Source organism: Coenobita brevimanus, chromosome 79 (assembly GCF_032717465.1).
Source record: "Coenobita brevimanus isolate Jiangsu-jjx chromosome 79, ASM3271746v2, whole genome shotgun sequence".
In the NCBI taxonomy this organism is placed as follows: Eukaryota; Metazoa; Arthropoda; class Malacostraca; order Decapoda; family Coenobitidae; genus Coenobita; species Coenobita brevimanus.
This window is the reverse complement of record NC_137032.1, coordinates 21,490,776-21,508,593: the sequence shown is the minus strand read 5'-3', so window position 1 is coordinate 21,508,593 and position 17,818 is coordinate 21,490,776.

Sequence of the window (17,818 nt, the reverse complement as noted above, 5' to 3'; positions counted from 1 at the left end):
CTTTCAAACAAAAATTTATGATATTTTATCAATGCAAAGTCGTGCCTCTACCCCTGATTCTGTAAATCTAACTGATTTGAGTACGTGAAGGGTATGGTGAAGAAAGGTAACAATAAACAGTGTGGTACAAAAAGAAACTATATTTGAGCAATACAACAAGCATAATCAGTTTATTAAATGTGGGATTTTTTGGTCGAGTCGTAGAGGGCTCTGTGAAGCTGCACAACATGGAAGATCAGATGTTGTTCTTCTTCATTCTTCGCAGACCACTGCTGTAGTCCATTAACAGTTTGACTGCCTGCTCAGCAGCTTCATTGACTATTTTGAGGTGGGCCATAACATCAAGAATGGGGCAGTGGTCATTGATGCTTGTCGGAGTATCCAGCTTCGAACACTGGAAGAGGTTTTTCGACTTCTGGGTGACAAACTTAGAGATTCTCATATCTGATACCTTATGAATCGTCTTCATGTTCAAACGGCGCAGACCCTTCTTCCTCGGCAGTGCTGTGGTCATATTTTTCAACATTTCCTGCTTTTCCTCAGCCAAGACTTTGTCAGAATACATGGCTAGTGGACCCAGGTCCTCACTGAGGTACCAGAGGTGGCTTTTGACTTTGTCCAGTGCCTTATTTGTTACAACAGGATCCATCTCATTGAATTTTTAAGTCTTCTTCAGGAGACTGAGATCATTGATTGCAGCATCGACATCATTTGGGGCTTCAAACCAGTGCATCACATAGATGGTGACAAGGAAGACACACATGCATTTGAGGGCCTCCTTTTGATGCCATGTGAAGGGGAAGGAGGCTGCATCCTTCACTTGATTTCTGAAAAGGAAGATTTTGAGGCAGTAAAGGACTTTGGCCATCCAACGAGCTCTGCGATAGGCACCTGGACGGTGAAAGGTCATCCGTGCTGGCTTCTTGCCGAGGAAAGCCAAAGACAGCTGGAGGAGCTCAAGGTAGTCATCACGGGGTTGTGCATGATCCATGTGGTTGAGTATGAAGTGTTCAATGTCATCGGCTCTGTTGGCAATCCACGACTGAGATTTTTCATCTAGGTCAGCATCGTAGGGATCGAAGGAATCTGTGTCAATTTTGTTCCAGAACTCTTTGAATCGACGGAAGAGAGGAATTTCAGGACCAGAAGAAGAGAAAAAGAGATCATCTGGTAAATTACCAATATGCTGGGAATCGAACCAGGGACTCTCAGATGAGAGCCAGGCAGCATACCACTACACCACGACCAGGTAAAAGTTAACTCACGTTGTCACAATCTTGTAACCAACGTCCCTCCGCCCCCACTGTGGGCATCAAGAGGATGAGTTAACCCCCTGGCACTCGGGCAAGTAGATGCTTTTAATCTATCCCAAACACTTACGGCAAGTCAGAATGAAGGGGGAAACCTGTACTGTACACAGGAAAAATCATCTGGTAAATTACCAATATGCTGGGAATCGAACCAGGGACTCTCAGATGAGAGCCAGGCAGCATACCACTACACCACGACCAGGTAAAAGTTAACTCACGTTGTCACAATCTTGTAACCAACGTCCCTCCGCCCCCACTGTGGGCATCAAGAGGATGAGTTAACCCCCTGGCACTCGGGCAAGTAGATGCTTTTAATCTATCCCAAACACTTACGGCAAGTCAGAATGAAGGGGGAAACCTGTACTGACTTGCCGTAAGTGTTTGGGATAGATTAAAAGCATCTACTTGCCCGAGTGCCAGGGGGTTAACTCATCCTCTTGATGCCCACAGTGGGGGCGGAGGGACGTTGGTTACAAGATTGTGACAACGTGAGTTAACTTTTACCTGGTCGTGGTGTAGTGGTATGCTGCCTGGCTCTCATCTGAGAGTCCCTGGTTCGATTCCCAGCATATTGGTAATTTACCAGATGATTTTTCCTGTGTACAGTACAGGTTTCCCCCTTCAGAAAAAGAGATCAAAGATCCCTGCCACTATGAGTTAACACATGTGGCGCCTGCATGCCAAGAACAACAGCGGGACTTGGAGACTTCTTTCAATGACAAAGGAAGCTCCACTGTGAACCCCGGTGTTATGAGCAGTAGTATCAAAACAGAGCCCTGCAATCCAGGACTTCACTTCTGGCCATTCACCTAGAGTCCTTAGCATTGCCACTCCCATTGCTTCGCCCGTTTCAGCAGGGATCTTAGGGATTGCCAGGATCTTCTCCGTACCAATCCCTGTAACAACAGTCGCCAGGCGATCACTGAGGCCACCACCATCAATGTTGGGCAAGAGCTTTCCATCAGAATGGAGAATCAAGTTTTTTTTTGGCTGGAATTCTTTTTTAATCTTTTCAGCGATCTAAGACTTTGATTCCTTCCGAACAGAGTGGAGAGATCCGACAGACGTGAGTTCCCCCATGTCAGGCCCTGCTGCGATCAAGGTGGGAGTTACCATTTGCACTACAACTCTCGTTGAAATGAGGCATGGGTTTGAGAAGGCCAAAAAAAAATTGCAAAGTATGGTGTAGTTCCCACCAGTAGTGGAACTGAATAAGCACTTTGACCTTCCAGTTCCTGAAGGTTCGATTTTTCTGAAAACCCAAATATATATATATATATATATATATATATATATATATTTATATATATATATATATATATATATATATATATATATATATATATATATATATATATATATATTTTAGAGAGAGAGAGAGAGAGAGAGAGAGAGAGAGAGAGAGAGAGAGAGAGAGAGAGAGAGAGAGAGAGAGAGAGAGAGAGAGAGAGAGAGAGAGAGAGAGAGAGAAATTGATATAGACAGATAGATAGATGGACAGACAGACAGATTGATAGATAGATGGACAGACAGATAGATTGATAGATAGATGGACCTGGACAGGTACAACACACTACCTCTAAGCAACTGACCGTGAAGACAAGTACCTTCCTAGTCGTAAACGAGGACTGAATTAAGGAAATTATGATCACAGGGGGGTAAATGGAAAGCCACAGTAAAAGCTATTGCATATAATGTAGAAAAATCACTGATCAATACACTGCAGGTTCACAAAGGGGGAGTGACGGATGTGATAACTATTAAGCACTTCTTTACTCCTTTTCTCCAGTTTGTCAATTGGCAAACAAAACAAAGATATCAACTCCAGTATCAACACTTGTATTTCACAGGATAAGGATTACTCCAATATCATAACACTGAGGAATAACACTTTGGGATAACACCATATCACAGGGTAAAGTAAAATAATGGGAAAAACTTGGGAAAAATACACCGATGGTAAATGGTTACAATGGGGGGGGGGGAGCCAGACAGTTATTTACATCAGTGGTTGAGAATACTTACATCAATGGCTGACAATCTCAAAAACCCAGACCACTGAGGAAATAACTCTTGTCAGAACAAACCCTAATGAAGGTGGGGGGAGGGAGGGCAGAGGTACAGTACTCGGGTCCGATTCAGTCTTGGGTGGTGGAGGTCTCCTTAACCTCGTGCTTCCGAATCCCTATGGTGTAACGAGAGGATGACGCAACACAGTGTAGTTATTTTCTTTTAATGCGAGGAAGAACGAACCGAAGACCAGGGGCCCGCAAAACAAATACTGCATGCTGAAATGGTGGGGGGATGGTCATAGGGTAACATAACATAGTGTAATAGTTCGGAATACTGTACTACGTAACTTACAGTAATACACATGGAAACTATACGAAAGTATAATAAGAACATCATATGAACACTAAATTCAATGCATAATTCATTAGGGAATAGAAAAGTGAAGAAACATCTCAATAAACATGTAATAGGCGTCCACACTGAAATGTGGAACGTATTCGAGCGAGCGAGCAAGCAAGTCAGGCTAAATTTGTTCTCCAATTGAGGGTGAAAACTTTTCAAAAATTGCATTGAGGTTGGTTATTATAAAAACAGCAGGATTCCAATAATGAAATGTCCGATCACCATTTAAGCAATTGATATTTTATTTCAATACTTGACAAAATGTAACGAATGCTTAATTTTCTTACCTGACATTTGACTGCAGTTGTCTTCAGAAAGCAACTTGCTAAGCTATACACTGTAGTAAAAGCATTCAAATGCTGACTTTGCTTTATGCCCATTCACAATAGTTACTTTCATCAAATCTCTTGGTGCGCTCTGATTCGAATCAGAAAAAAGAAATTCTGAGCTTCTTTTGTTGATCAGGGTATTGTATTAGAGTCGGATTCAGTCAAAAATTTCCGAAAAAAAAAAAAAAAAAGGCATTATTTGTTCTGAAAAGGGAAAACCTGGCTGCTCCCAGTGATCATCGGAAAATACTGCTGCGCAGCTTATGCAACCTTAGACCATTTCTTCTTGCGCAGCTGGCTGTTACGTTGATCTGCCTTATAAAAAAATTGTTTCCTATATTTACGTAAAAACTATCGGGAATTACATGTTGTCTATGAAATTAAAATAATTGAGGATTTTTATGCGATTTCCAAATTGATGTCTATCTTTCTTGTAAATTCAAAATTGGCTGAGATATCCAAAAAAGTTCGCTACTGTACTACAGAGTTTTCCTCCCAATACCCCTGCCCCCATGTCTTGCTGATGTGATAAATCTTTCACTTGGGTACATTATGCTGGGGTCCAGACTGTGACTAAATTTGGTGTTCCAGCTAGCGAGCGATGAACAATGACGTGCAAAAACACTCATTATCTCTCGTGGTGCTCCACGCAGGCGAGGCGTCATACACTCAGACGTACAGATACATTTCACAATTCGCAACACACGCACCCAGAAAGACAGAACTTCTACGGAAGTTCTGGCTGAGATCTGCCAGTACACTGTTATCACCCTGAACATGCAGGATTGACAAGTCATATTCTTGCAAAAATAGACTCCAGCGAGTTCGTTGCTGGTTTTTGTTCTTAAAATTATTAAGAAACTACAGAGGGTTTTGATCAGTATAGATGGTTACAGCTGGGCCAGGCTGTGGCAAATATACAGAGAAGAAGTGGAGAGCGAGGATCAGGGCAAGACGTTCTTTTTCAATGACCAAGTAGTTGCGTTGAGCAGAATTAAATTTCTTCTTGAATTACCGGTAACTGACTGGATGATCTATACCCTGTTCATGGCTCTCCATTAACACTGCACCGGCGCCAAGACTGCTAGTATCCACAGCTAACTTGAAAGGAAGGTGAAAATTAGGTGCATCCAAAATTTGTTGGCTTATTAAAAGCTGCTTAATGATTTCAAAGGAATCTTGGCACGGTTACGACCAAACAAATTTTAATCCTTATTCAAAATATCAGTAAGGGGTGCTAACACATCAGAAAAATTTTACACAAATCTCCTATAGTATCCAGTCATACCAAGAAATCTCTGGAGCTCTATTATTTGTCAGTTGGGCAAAATTTGAGATAGCTCCTACTTTACTGAGTGGAGGGCAAACCTTGTCGTGACCGACAATATATCCATGGTACTGAAGTTGGGCTCTAACAAACTCACATTTTGCCGAATTCAGAACAAGAGAGACTTCAGCTAGTCTGGAAAACACTCTTCAGCTGTGACACATGTTCATTCCACATAGTACCATAGATGACGACATCATCAGTGTAGACTGTAACACCAGGTATACCACTCAATAGGTAGTTCATAAGTCTTTGGTAGCTAGCTGTGGCATTTTTCAACCCAGCGCCATAACTTCAAACTGGAATGTACCCTGAGGTGGTACAAATGATTGGGTTGCTCAGTCAGAATTATTTGCCAGTAACCACGAATCATGTCAGGTTTAGTGATAAGTTTTGAGTTTCCAATATTATCAATACATGCATCTACACGAGGAAGTGGATAAGTGTCTGACTTACTAAAGGCATTCACTTTCCTTTAGTCAACACAGAACCCAGCGGTACTGTCAGATTTCGGCACTAAAGTTACTAGGGAACTCCATTCACTGATACATAGACTATTATGTTCTTTTCAAACATGTAATCTAGCTCTTTCTGTAGCGATATTTGTTGACTGGACTGCGCCCATTATGGGGGAAGTTTAACAGAGGACGCATCTCTGACGTCAGTATCGTGACACATGACGGTTGTACGCTTTGGACAATCACTGAAGACACTTGGGAATAACAGCATTAAGTTCAATAGCACCTCCTCTTCTGGGTTAAGATAAGAAAGGTTCCCTGGAAGCTCCTGCCTGGCCTCCAGATTGCTCTATCACTGCGCTGCACTGTCCAAGCTGAGGGGACAAATGAGCTCTTCAGCAGGTTCAGCAGCACCATCTAGCTTGGCAACCAAGCTGCAAACAACACTGGGCAGGGGCTAGGGTCGATGATAGGGCTTCAACATATTCACATGACAGTTGATCCCCCTTGTGTCGATCAGGTGTCTTGATCAAGTAGTCAGTGGAACTGACTTTTCTGCAAATTCAGTAGGGACCCATAAGCTTGGCAGAAAGAGGATGGCCAGGTAATGGCAAAAGTACCAGAACTTCATTACCTTCATCGAATTCTCTCTCTTGGGCGTCCTTGTAGTACCACTCCTTCATAGCACTTTGGGATTTCTTATACTTCTCGTGGGCAACTTGCAGACTGCAGGAAAGGCTCTCCTTGAACTCCACAACATAGCACAGTATATTAGTAGAGGATTGTGTCCCATTACTCCAAATATCCTTCACCAACATCAGGGGTCCTCTCTCTTGATATCCAAACACCAACTCATTCGAGGGGAATCCAAGGGACTCTGTTGGAATTTCTCACATTGCAAAGAGGAGGAATGGTACACCTTTGTTCCAGTCTTGACCAGTTTTTTTTTTTTACAGTACTTTCGTAGCTTACTCTTCAGAGTCTGATGGTAAAGTTCAAACCCCGGGACTGGGGATGTTAGGCACTAAAAGTGATGTGGGTGATACCCGACTACTTCAAACTCTTCTCGAAAGTCATAGACATGAAGTTGCTGCCTTGGTCGGACTGCACTTCACTGGGGAGACCAAACTTCATGAAGAAGAGCAGCAGTTCCTTCACTACTGCCTTTGTATGGATCTTTCGGTAGGGTATCACTTCATGGTAACATGTTGCTGTGTCCATCAGGGTCAGAAGGTAATTATACCCTGAGGAAGTCTTGGGAAGAAGTCCAACTGTGTCAATGACGATCCTCTTGAAGAGGGATGTAAAGGTGGGTAATGGGCACAAGAGGGCTCACGATGATGGTCTGGCTGGGTTTCCCAGCGACTTGACACACGTGACATGTGCGAACGGCCTGTGCCACACCCGCTACAAGTGAGGCCAATCGAAGTGAGTGCACAGTCTCTGCGGGGTCTCGCATACTACCAGGTGATCAGCCATCGATAAGTCATGGACCATCTGGAGAAGCTGTTGACGACACTGTGCAGGTATAATAATCTGGTGAAAATCGCATTCGTATCAACATTATCATAAAGGGGTCTCCATCTTCACAACAGTCCATCATTCATATAGAGATCCATTCACACTTCTTTTCACTGTCAAACTCCGACTACAATCTTTCGCAATGAGCTGACTACAGGATCACTCTCCTATAGTTGCTTTAATCTCTCTGGGGTGATCTCACGAAGGGAAGGCAAGGGGTCATCCTTATTCGAATTAGCCATAAAGGTACCTTCAAGAACTGGGGGGTCAGTATCAGCATTCTCCTCTTCCTTACTCTTAACAGGGACAACACTCTCATTCTTCACACTCTCATCTATAGTCTTGATTAATCAGAATCACATTCAGCTGCCCGTTTCGTAGACCTAGCTACTGCACACACCTTAAAGGAAGCTTACTCTCCAACTCAGCTGTATCACTCACACTCACAGGAACTTCAGATACAACTGGGTTAGGAAGAACCTTTGCCCCAGCTACATAGTTCCCTATCATTAGAGTTACACCTGTAACATGCAAATGCTCCACTACTCCAACAGCTGCTGTACAGTTCACAAGCTCACAAACAACATCAACTGTGACCTCAGGGTAAGTGTGGAACCCATCTACACCTCTCATAAGTACATTCTATGTGGCCTTCATAGGTGCTCCCATTGGATTCACCAACAAACTTCCAGTGGCTGCGGTGTCTTTAAGTATGGTGACATCATAAGTAATGTTATCAAAAACTACCTTACCACGGAACATGAAGGGGAGACAGGCTGAAACACTAGATCCAGGGACAATGGTTGACAACACCATCAGGACTCTTGGACTTAGCAGCACCGAACACCTTTCCATCTGGCTTCTGGTTAATACACCTAGTATGGGTTTCCTTTTCATCATTCCTCTCAGCTCCTGACTTAGTATGGTTGCCACAGGGAGGAAGTTGAGCAAGGTCATCATTAGCTATGAAACTCAAAACACTGGAGTTATTATTGGGGTTAGGTCTACCATGTTTTAACCAACAACAATTTTCTAGGTGATTTGACTTCCCACAGTAAGTACAAGCACGGCTAGGGGAGCCATAGGATTTCTGAGTAGGGGTCTGGGGTGCTCTGTGAGACATAAGGAAAGGAATTTGACTCCTGGATTGTGGGGTTCGTGATTTGGGAAAAGTGGGTTTTGGGAAGGACTGAGGGTTAGGCTGAGCCTGGTTAGTGTGGGAGGAACGGTCACATGATTTAGAACCACTCCAGTCATCTGTACTGCCCAAACAAGCTCTCTGGTTTGCCACATAAGTATCAGGTTCGGAGGCTGCTGACCGTAAATCACCTTGATCAAATTTCTTATCTCTCATATAGAACACAGTTTGTCTATCAAGGTTACTCAAAAATTGTTCAAGTAACATCATATTATACAAGTTAATGACATTGGCATGGTCTGAGCTGGTTGATACTCCATTTGCTCTAAGCCACGTAATGTAATCATGTTCTAGCCTCTTGGCAAAGTCCAAGTGGGTTTCTTCTGGCCTTTTCTGTAGCTTCCTGAATTGTTGTCGGTAGGCTTCAGGGGTTAATTCATATGCATTCAAAACTTGTTCCTTTAAGTGGAAACAATTTTGGTACTGATCAAAGGACATATACGTTTTCACAGTCTTACCTTTGAAAGAAGTCTCAGTTACTGTTGACCACTGAGACTAAGGCCACTCAAAACCTCGGGCAATTTCCTCAGAGGAGGTGAAAAAATCAAAGACATCTGCTCCATTAAATGCAGGAACGACCCTCAAGCGATCAGAAAAACAGTCGACAAAGTCTTAGCGTTCATTACTTCGTTTAGCACCGGCCGAAAAGTGTTGGCCTTCAAGCTCCAACTCCTGCTGTTGAATAGCCAGCCGTTGCAAGTCAAGGTTCATGTTTTTGTTGTTCAAGTTGAGCATTTATTTCCATCTCTCTAAACTTAACGTAATCACAATATGATCAATCTGGGGACACTGAATGGTGCAAGGAGGTCAAAGATTCTCGAGGTAGGAATCTGGAAGTAGGCCTAGCATGAGAAGGAACTTAATCTTCATGGCTAATCAAAGACTGGGTGGAAAGAGATTCTTGGGAACCTGCTATCTCATCACTTGGATTCACAGTAGATTCTCCAGGATTCGGCTGTACATAAGAATCACGAAACATTGGTGCAGCGAAATTAATAAGGTAGAAAAGGGATCTATACTGAATAAATTATTGTGCCACCAGTAACATTTCAAAAAGCTTCACAAAATAGTAAACTCTTATATCTATCTATGTACCTAGGCTGCTTCCCCCAAGGAAAGGGAGGTAGCCAAGACAGGACGACACACTCCCCATTTACTCATCCATTCAAGCACATTCATTCGCGTCTTAGCCCCAAAGGGGAGAAGCGACAGATCCCCACCGCACCACACCGCACAAGAGTCAACTGCGCAGTGCAATCAGTGACAACCACAGCAGGGCCCGACAGCAGAGCTGGTTTACCCCTGCCACATCATAATAGACCCATCCCCTTACCCGCACCTGACCTAACTAGCTGATCAGACCAAATGCGGGAGATATCCCCTCAGGGCTGCGTCATCATCATTCATTCAAAATTTCTCTCCATTTATTTCTGTCATGCACAGCTACTCTTCATTGCTCAACAGACATCCCTCTCGCATCCAGCGCTCTCTTCACACTGTCCATCCATCTTATTTGTGGTCTCCCTCTCAGCCTTACACCTCTCACATCAGATCGTTATTTTTTTCACCAATCGCTCATTATCCATTCTCTCCATATGCCCAAACCATTGCACCACCCTCTGCTCAACTCTACCAGGCATCTCCCGAACAACACCAGTTCTCCTTTGCACTTCATCATTTCTCACTCGATCCATACGCATCACTCCACATATACTCCTCAGACACCTCATCACCATTATATACAAACTTTTCCTCTCTGCTACACCCATATTCCATGTTTCAGCCCCATATAAAGCAGTCGGTACCACAACACCCTCATACAGCCTTCTCTTTACATCCATTTTAAGCGAACAACATCTAAACACTTTTTTCATTCCTCCCAGCACCTTACCTACGTCATTCATTCTAAACTTCACTTCTGCATCTATTCATCCATCCACAGTAACATGTGACCCTAAATATTTAAAACACTTTACCTTCTCAAGCAGCTCACCATTCAAAACTATATTCATCCCCCTACCATCTACCAACCTCGTACACTTCATCACTTTACTCTTATTCTCATTTATTTTCAATTTCCTCTTTTCACACGTCCTTCCAAATTCCTCTACCAACTGTCTCAATCTCTCCTCTAAATCAGTCACCAGTGCAGTATCATCCACAAACAGCAGCTGCTTCAGATCCACTCTCCACCTTCAACATTCACCAGACTCAGACCACCTAAAACTCTTGCATTCACCTCCCTTACAACACCAGCCATATAAATATTAAACAACCAAGGCGACATCACACATCTCTGTTGCAGCCCCACTCTCACGGGAAACCAATCACTCACAGCATTTCTCACTCTTACACACTCTCTACTATTTACATAAAAACTTTTCACCCCTTTTAGTAACCTACCATCAAGTCCATACAATCTTAAAACAGTCCACAAAGCCTCCCTATCAATTCTGTCATATGCATTCTCTAAATCCATGAATGCCCAAAACACATATTTGCCTTTCGCTAAATACTTTTCACACACTTGTCTCACAGCGAACACCTGATCCACGCATCCCCTCCCTCTCCTAAAGCCACACTGCTCATCACCAATCACTCCCTCTGTACCCTCTCTAACTCTCATAATTAACACTCTACCATACAGCTTACCTACAACACTCAACAGATTTATACCCCTAAAGCTAGTACATTCATAAGTATCACCCTTGCCTTTATACAACGGGACCACACAAGCACTTTCCCAGTCAATTGGCACCATACCTTTCACAAAGCAAACATCCAACAATCTTACTAAACAGTCAACAATAGTCACTGCACCATCCTTCAGGCATTCCACAGCACACCCCTCCATACCTGCAGCTTTCCCTGTTTTCATCGCCTTTACTGCCTTCCCCACTTCCTCTTTCGTGATCAAAGAATCATTCAACTCTCCCAACACATTTATTCATTGCACCCTTCCATCCGCCACAATCTCAGCCACCCTTTCCTCCTCAACATTTAACAATCTTTCAAAATACTCTGCTCATCATTTCCTTACTGCATATACCTCAATTAACATCCTTCCATCCTCTGCCTTTACTCACTCTTCCTTCCCAGACTCTCGCTTTTGCACCCTTTTCACCTCCTTCCAGAACATTTTCTTATTCTGTTGAAAATTCTCAGTCAGTCGCCTACCCCAACTTTCATCCGCTGCCACTTCAGCATCACGCACAGCCCTTTTCACCCTATTCCTCTTTTTCTTATTACCTCTCATATGACACCTCATCCTTCCTCTGCAGCCATACTTCATATGCATGTCTCTTCTCAGCCACAGCCATACTTACTCGCACCACCATTCACTTCCTTTTCTTACACCACCACCCACACGTCTCACACCACACACCTCTTCTGCATGCCCACCACAGCACTCTTAAGTAACTGCCATTCCTCTTCCACACTGCCATTTTCCTGATCTTTCACTGTGTTCAACTCATCTTTCAATTTCTCCTGATACTTTATCATTTTCTCTCTTTTATCCAACTCACTCACTTTCAAAACCTCCCTGCCACACCTAACCCTCCTAGCTTTCACCCATCTCTTACCTACTCTTAACTTTCCCTTCACCAGGTAGTGGTCAGCCATACCTCCACCCTCCCCTCTCAGAACTCTCACATCCAACAATCTTCCAATTACATTCCTAGACACAACCACATAGTCCATCAATGCTTTATTCACACACATTTCACCCTCCTGTCTCGCCCATGCATACTTATAAATATCTTTCTTCTCGAACGCGTATCAATCACCATCTCTCGCTCAACACACATCCCTATCATTCGTTCCCCATTTTCATTTCTGCCAGGCACACCGTGCATACCAACTACACCTTCAACTGCTACATTTCCCACTCTAGCATTCAGATCTCCCATCATTACCACATTCACATTCGATCTAAAACTTTGCAGACACTCATCAATATCATTCCAGAAAGACTCCCTCTCTTGTTCATCCCTTTCACTACCAGGCCTATATGCACTCACAATCACCCACAATTCACGTTCAAATTTCGCTTTCACCCACATCAGTCTCGATGACACCTCCTTCCATTCAATCACACACTGCTGTACTTCCGGACTCACTAACAAGGCCACACCTTCTCTTGCCCTTCCTCTATCAACACCTGACAATCTTCCATTCACACTTCCAATCATTGACTCACCCTTCCCTTTCATCTTCGTTTCACTCAAGGCTAACACAACCAACTTTCTTCTCACAAAGTTTCTCCCAGTCTCCTCCCTTTTGGCCTCAATCGAACTACATCCACGCACATTCATAGACCCAATCTTCAGGGTACGGGGATAACTCAATCCCCCATCCCTTTCTCTGGCCTGTCTCTTTTTAGGAACGAAAAAACAGAGAAGGAGGTCCCTAGTCCCCTCACCCCGCCCCTTTTAGTCGTCTTTTACAACACGCAGGGAATACGGTGGCGGTATTCTTCCTAACACAGCCTGGCTGCAGAGTAGTAGTACCACCCCATGGTGCGGCAAGATTGTGTCCCCCCCCCCGCCACAGGGGGAAATTCTCACATAACCTGGAAAAAACAAGTTCATGGGTAACACCAACTACTACTAAATTTAAGACTAGGGAAAAACACTATGCTAGAAAAAGTACACACAATCTGTCCTGGCTCACGGTCGCCAATAATCCTGATACGACCCGGACAGATAGTCATAAGAAAAACTATCGTATCCCCAGGAATGTTCGATGCGAAACGAAAGTTAGCTTCGCTATGTGGGCGGGTCCTTGTTGTTCGCCCCTCCCCTATGTAGTATTGCCGTATCACAATCCCATTACAAGAGTTGGAATAATGAGCAAGAATGAGCCATATAGCAGGGAAATATATAGGATGCGTTTGCGTTACCCTGAGCGTTCCGCCGGGAATTAATAATGAAACTCGGCACGTTTATTATTTTCCTACTATTCAACACTTATTATCTATAAAATACAACAAATAAATTATTTTGAAGGGTATTAAATCTATAGGCATCGACATTTTTTTTAATGATTGTGTAGCGGGGGTGCACGAGTTCATTTGTTTGCTTTAGATGGGTGGTTAAATATTTCATGTGGATGCTTCAGACGTCTAGAGGCTGTTTTGGAAGCCTGGGGTGGATATACAAAATATTAAAGCAATGAGACTGAATATGTATTATTATTTTCCTTCTACTCAACATTTATTATATGTAGAAAGCAATACATATCATCATTACACTGAAATTTACTAACTTGGCTTGTATCAGCTGAAGTACTAGGATACGTCTCGCATGGGTGCACATACTCATTGCCCGTCTGCATATGTTGCCAACTTTACACCATTGTTTATATTTTAATTTAATGAATTCGGTGCCGAATAATAAAACGCATTGTCTCTATGCACAGAGGCCAAACGATCTAAATAGCTTTTATTACCTCTAGCACAAATTCAAATACCTGTGTCACATAACGGACCCTGACGGGTTTGAGGTACAAACTTTTCTGTTCCATCATTCCACAACACTTCGTCGTTGTGTCATAGTGCATAGCTCTGAAGGGTAACGATAGTTTTTCTTATGACTGTACAACACACCATCACTAAGCAATTGACCGTGAAGACAAGTATATTCCGAGCTGTAAACGAGGACTAAATTAGGGAAATTATAATCACAAGTGGGTAAATGGAAAGCCACACTAAAAGGTACTGCATGTAATGTGGAAAAATCACTGATCAATACACTGTGCAACTTTACAGGGGGGGGGGGTGACATGCGATAACTATTAAGCACTCCTTTACTCCAGTGTTAAAACTAAAAACTAATTGGCAAACAAAATAAAGATATGAACTCCAGTATCAACACTGGGATTTCACAGGATAATGGTTAATCCACTATCACAACACTGAGGAATAACACTTTGGGATTACACCATGTCACAGGGTAACGCAAAATATTGGGGAAAAACTCAGGGGAAAGTACGCCAATAATAAATGGTTACAATGGGGGGAAAAAGCCAGACAATTACACACATCAATGGTTGCCAATCTCCAAAACCCAGAACACAGGGGAAACAATTCTGGCCAGAACAAACCCTAATCAAGATCGAGGAGGGGGGGGGGGAGTGGTACAGTACGTGGGTCCGATTCAGCCTTGGGTTCTGGAGGGACTCCTTAACCTGGTTGTTGTTGTTGTTTACAGATTTCCTGCACCTATAGTGCAGGCCGGGCCATACATTAGCCCAGTTAGTGGGGTATGGGCTGATTAAAAAATTGTAAGGGGAGAGACAGGGCCTGGGGATTCCCCAGCACACACGCCCTGTCTCCTGGCTGGCTTTGTGGTGCGTGTGTGCTTAACCTAGTGCTTCCGAATCCTTATATAGTAGCGGAAGGATGACACAACACAGTGTAGTTATTACAAATATTGCATGATGAAATGGTGTGGGTGGTCACTGGGTAACATAACATGGTGTAATAGTTGGGAATACTACGTAACTTACAGTAATACATATAAAACTACACGAGAGTATAGTAAGAACATCGTATGAACACTACATTCAGTGCACAATTCGTGGGGGAATGAAAAAGTAAAGAAACATCTCAGTACCAAACATCAAACACACCCATTATCTCTAGCTGTACTCCACGCGGGCGAGGAGTCATACACTCAGATGTACAGATACATTTCACAACTCACTATACTGCATATATAGATAGATAGATAGATAGATGATTGATAGATGGATAGAGATATTTATATTTATATATATTTATATATAAACAGGCATAGAGAGAGAGAGAGATAGAAGGGGTCCCAGTGTTGACTGGTATAACTGTGATAATGAATACCATATTTACTTGGGGCCCTGGATGGCCACTCTCCCTAAGGGAAAAGTACACAGGGTCCCATGTTACCCAATGAATCTGTTCTCCTTTTCTGACTATTTCTCATTCTCCCACCTACCCAATGAACCATCCACCCTACCTCATCACACCCATCCATCCACTCAACCTGACCAACCACCATACCCATCCATTCTCTCAACCCTGACCAACCACCACACCCACCCATCCTCTTAACCCTGACCAACCACCACACCCATCCATCCTCTTAACCCTGACCAACCACCATACTCATCCATCCTCTTAACCCTGACCAACCACCACACCCATCCATCCTCTTAACCCTGACCAACCACCACACCCATCCATCCTCACAACCCTGACCAACCACCACACCCATCCATCCTCTCAACCCTGACCAACCAAAACATCCATCCATCCTCTTAATCCTGACCAAGCATCCAACCGGCCTTGCCCATCCCACAGGTCCATCCACGCATACCACCTGTTGTAGCAGATAATGATATGGCTTTTCAGGTAAAAGCCTCTACGTGTACGTTGTTTCCACCATAGTGAACTGAGCATTTCTAATTAGTTCAGACCTTGTCAATCAGGGGCGCCATTTTAGCAACTGTGACGTATACATTTAAGTTTATTAAAACACCTGTTAGATTTGTCTAGAAAGTTCTATATGCATCCCCTTCTCTTCTCCACTTCCATACTGGGCAGACAGACAGACAGACAAGCAAATGTGCCCATATATATATATATATATATATATATATATATATATATATATATATATATATATATATATATATATATATATATATACTTCCGCTTCTGTCTTACTTTCCTTCAATCTTTCCTCTTCCTTCTGCCTGTGGGTGACTACACTGAGTGACAAGCCAAATGGTTTCCGGTACACCAGGAAACCATTTACTACGCTGGGTGATAACCATATAACCAAATTTTGGCGCCTGGTGATTTAGTGAGTAATTACAGCGCTCCAGTCGATTGAGCCGGTGATGGTTTTTATCCAAGGGGTAGTTAGGGTTGATTACTCATGTAATGCTACTCAGGGATGAGTGACGCTGGTCACTCTCATCTTAAATGTCAGGACCAACTTGCCTAGCCCAGGGCTCCTACGCTCCTCATGGGGCAAAGCAGGATTGGATGATGATTGATTGATGAATATATATATATATATATATATATATATATATATATATATATATATATATATATATATATATACGTTCGTTCGTTTTTGAAGGCTCCAACATGTTTGGCCACATAATGGCGGCTCTCCAAGCTGCTCGATCTGTGACATTTTCCCTATTCTGTCCCTTATTCCTGAGGTCACAATCAACGACCTCGACCGAGGTCTTTTTCGGTCAACCTCCCCTCGTCCTACTCGTAACATTAACACTTCTCACCTTCTGCATCCAATTATTATCCCCCATCCTCTCCACATGCCCAAATCATCTCAATCTACCTCTCTTCATCACAACACCAGTACACTTCAGTCCCATCCTACATCTCAACTCTTCCATTGTAAACCTAGCCCCCAAAGGTCTTGCACTCAAGGATGCACAGTACATCCTCCTAATTATTGCCATTTCTGTACGTTTCAGCCTGCGAATATCCCCTGCCCTTACTGCCCAAGTCTCACTACTGTACATACAGCATAACACTCCTAACACATGCCACATAATATGTGGCATATGTTAGGAGTGTAATGCTGTATATTATAAAGATCCCTTAGCACAGAGGGAAAGCCCTTTTATTTTCAGGAGAGGCAACAGCTTCCTCCAACCACTCCTCACTCTAGCCACAGAGCTAGCTCCTGCCCCACCTCCAGCAAATAACAAGTCTCCCAAATAACAAAACACTTCCACACATTCACGAAACACACCAGCAACTTCAATTCTTTCATGCCTGGCAATATCTACATGCTCTCCACGACAAACCAGGCACATGAAATCAATATTATCACGCAGTCTATCTTAAATACCACTACATCTCTTATGCACCCACTTATCATAATCACTGCCCAAGATGGAATTACTTTCTACCCTCTTGTGACAAATTGTATATGGTCACTCTCCCTCTTCTTTGACAGTAACGCCCCCAGCCCTGCATTCCATTACTTTTTTTTTTATCTGCTTTATTCTTAAGCCCTTGTGCCCCATACCATGTCTCCACTTCCTAAATCTTTTCTCTGCCCCCCTTTCATTCTCTGCAGCCAACAACAAATCATCAGCATACAACATCTCCCATGGGAGTCCGTTCCTGAAGTCACGTGAAAGGGTTTCAAGTACCATGATAAACAACAAGGGGCTCAAGATTGACCACGGATGTGCGCCAACATTTATGGACAGCTCTTCACTCAAATTTCCATTCA